At 46.5% G+C, this 3,657-nt stretch overlaps 1 pseudogene; it reads left to right on the top strand.

Moving 5' to 3' along the window:
• Positions 1-639: 639 nt before the first annotated feature.
• Positions 640-980, top strand: LOC115869683 (annotated as a pseudogene).
• The last annotated feature ends 2,677 nt before the right edge of the window (positions 981-3,657 follow it).

Here is a 3,657-nt window from a genome sequence, read left to right as displayed (position 1 = left end):
CACACACACACACACACACACACACACACACAGCAGCAGCAGCATAAAGCATAGAGTTGTAGTAACCCATCACAATTAACCGCAATGTAAGCATAATGTATTAGTTAACTAGTGCAGCCATTTTCTCAATGTAATCATACTGCATTCATTAACCTGGGTGTAACCATTTTTGCCAATGTACCCGTACTTGTTAATTAGCCTGAGTATGGCCATTTTGAATTGACCCCAGGGCAGAACATGGCCATTTATTTGTGAAATTGCTTATGATGTGTGCAAACCCCCTATTTTATTTTCATAAGTTCTTGTTTTTCCACACAGCATGATGCCACCTGCCCTGTGCCCTGTTTATTCCATAATATAAAAGCCCTTTTTAAAAAAATCATTTGGGGGGGAGGGGTGTCCAGAGTTAATTAGGCATTAGCCGCCTCTTGACCATGGCTAATAAAGGCTTATTAATCTTTAATTAATCTTGCGAGTAGGTTAATTGATCTCACTTCAGCACTGCAGTCACTTTAACGGAGGCAAAAGGATGCCTTAAGAGGTCGTATTCCCGCCCTGAGGCCTCTGGTCTGTCAGCCGGAGCTGACCTCGGAACGCAGGCAGCGTGTCTTCTCGCAGGTGGACAGAGGGAAGAGACGCATGGAGAAGCAGCCGGGCTCACTAGCGCCCCTGCACCGGTTTGGCTTTGGCTAAGCAGCACTGGTTGCATCTGGTGGGATCATTGGCTACACGATAGCAGGTACTGCCCCGTCCCTCGCTGCTGGACTTCTGTTGAGGGGGAGGTGTCGGTAGCAGGCCTGGGTGCCTAAAAGCTCTCTCAGAATCCCAGGAACGTTTGGGTTTTCCTACCTACATCTGGGACCTTGGCTTGCATGATGGGACTGAGATTCTACAACTCTGGGAAATGTATTCCCGCAGGCTTAATTGCAGGTACTCGTTTGCTGATGGTCGCCAGAGTTGGAATAAGTCTGATCGCTTGACACCCATTGTAGTCATGTCCCAGCCTGAATTCAAGAATTATTAAAAGTCTCCAGACTTCTACTATTGTTATTGTAAAAAAAATATGTGTAAGACTTAAGTGTTTTCACATATTCTCTCCTTTCACTTTAAAACAACAGCACTGACATTTTCAGGAAAAAAAATAAATCTGTCATTATTATTACTGCCCAACAGAGGTGATTAGATACCATCAAAAAGTCAAACCAAGATCACTGCCATCAAGTCAGTGTCCACAGAGTAGCCCTGTCCCTGTGAGTTTCCGAGAATAAATCTATGGGAGTAGAAAGGCCAATCTGTGGGGGAAGGGAGGGCCCCCAACAAATCACTAGTCCGGTAGGCGCAATTGTATGGCGACAATAAGTAATGATTACAGTGAAGTCATGGAGCGCATGAGAGATAGACGAGAGATTGAAGTCATGGAGTCAGACTCGATTCATGGTGGCCTGCTCACCACAGCCCTGCTTGGTGGTCCTCGTGGGGAGACCCCGAGAATGAGAGCAGGAGAGCTGGACTTTATTGCTAACCAAGGGTCATGACTACTTAGGGGGTCATGATTACAGGTAACCACACGTCACAGGAAGGGGCAGCACAATAGGCATACACATTGTAGGAAGGGGATGTACGATAGGCATGAGCCTGACAGGAAGGGGATGAGCTAGGGTGTGCCCATAGGAAGGGGGAGACTAGAGGTATACATGTAACAAGATGGGCGGACCCTAGATTCATGATGGCAGCCTAACCTTGGTCAGCCTTGGGTGGGCTTGGCCTCTCTGGGGTCTCCTACAAGGAAACAGACTACTATCCTCATCAGAAAGGAGTGGGTCCTACTTGTTGCAGGATAAACAGTGGTGACTGCTTGCTCTAGATGGCTGATAATCCTTAGGGAGAATAACCCCTGATCTACTTCTGTTGACCTCCAAGTGTATAGTCATTTGCCACATGTAGCAAGCAGCTAAGTTTGGGATACATTTGGAGGAGACAACTTGGGAGAAATCTTTCTGTTTCCCACACCCATCTTTCTCCCAGGGAAGTGGCTGGTGGTTTTGAACTGCTGACCTTGTGGATCACGGCCCAACTCGTAACCACTACACCACCAAGGCCCCAGTTAGATACCCTAAGAGCTTATCATTAAAACATCAAACAATTTGATTCTTGGATATTGATGTCATCTCTCTCAGTAATGATATGTACATTTTCACTGGGCAAAATGTTGGGTGTCAACTTTTGGGGGCCCTGGAGCTCCATGCCCCTCCCTACTCAGTGGAAAAGTTTGAAGAAATTTCTTACGAGATTGCATCTCGTCATTGTTTTCTCACCTTACAACACAGATGAGTTAATTAGTTTATTGTGCCAACCTGGCTGATAAACACATGTGGGATTAATTAAAGGGTGGAGGGATAAATGGCTCCATGAGCCTCGCCTTTTGAGTTCTCTGGTCTCTTGCTTTGTGATGGTCACACCAGGTTGCAGCTGCCTTAGCAGTTCCCTGCTTCAGCTTGCAAGGCTGACTTCCTGCAAGACATCCCCAAGGAGAAGCCACATGGACCTACCCCAATGCAGCCCTGGGTGCTGGAACAGCTGTGTGGAGACCCCTGCCAGTGTGAGATGTTTACACATTCACTGACTCGGCTTTCCTCCTGCAGTTGGCATCATTGCGTCTGCTTTGTGAGAAGGAGGAGAACTTTGTGGATTGGTGTTGGACATATGGGTTAGTGGGTGAATATTGGACTTGTGGGCTTGGGCAGCACTGGGTTGGGATGTTTTCTTGATTTGCACTTAACCTTTATATAAAACTCTCTCTTTTACATGAGTTTCTGTGGATTTGTTTCTCAAAAGTACCCAGTCTAACACAACAGAGTTCATTTGAATTATGTTACATGAAATGGAAATGAAGTTTTAGTCTTAAAAAAAAAAAAAAGATGCCTTAAGTAGAGGTTAGATACACCTCCCTTCGTGAGTGGAGAAGGGACGTCTTCTCAAGGAACGCTTCTAGCTTTTAAACCCAATTCCAAACGGGATGAGGTCGCCGCTCCGCAGATGGTCAGGCAACTTTCTCATCCGTGACTCTGTTCCTCCTTGGGTCTCATGCATCTTCCTTTTACATTGATCTGGGCTGCATCGCAGGGTCAGCATGTCTTAGAATTCTCTTCAAGTACAGTCCGGTGTCAGCCTATTCACCAGGGTCTGGCTTCAAAGTTAAGGTATTTACCAAGCCAGTTCTCAGCGCTCCCAGTTCATCAATTGTCCTCACAGAGCCCGCCCTCTGTGCATCCTCTTTTGCAGGCAGGACAGAGAAGTCCCTGTTCTGTCCCTGTCATTCTTGACTTGCTGTCTTAGACCCAAAGGCGTCCCATTCTTGGGACAGGCGTGGACACAAAGTCTAGAAAGTCAAAATTGCGTTAAGGCGTTTTAAAAGAATCAAAATCTGAAGGGGAGACCCAAAGGGGGAGACACAGCACAGGCAACAAGGACTCTCCAAGCTCACAAAGCAAACGGTTCTTATAGGACTGTTCTCCCTGGCAAGAACAGGGATGTGTTTCTTGAGGCGAGGTTTCTGGTTTGGGCAGTTGGGGCAGTCATGTAGTTTTCCCGGGCCCTTTTTTTTTAAGGTGAGGGTCAAGATGGAATCTAAAAAAAATTCAAAAAGGAACGAGGTGT

The sequence above is a fragment of the Echinops telfairi genome, unplaced genomic scaffold (assembly GCF_000313985.2).
Source record: "Echinops telfairi isolate 266 unplaced genomic scaffold, ASM31398v2 ScPeMD7_36;HRSCAF=134, whole genome shotgun sequence".
Taxonomy (NCBI): Eukaryota; Metazoa; Chordata; class Mammalia; order Afrosoricida; family Tenrecidae; genus Echinops; species Echinops telfairi.
The sequence above is the reverse complement of the archived record's forward strand: the minus strand, read 5'-3'. Positions and strand labels throughout refer to the sequence as shown.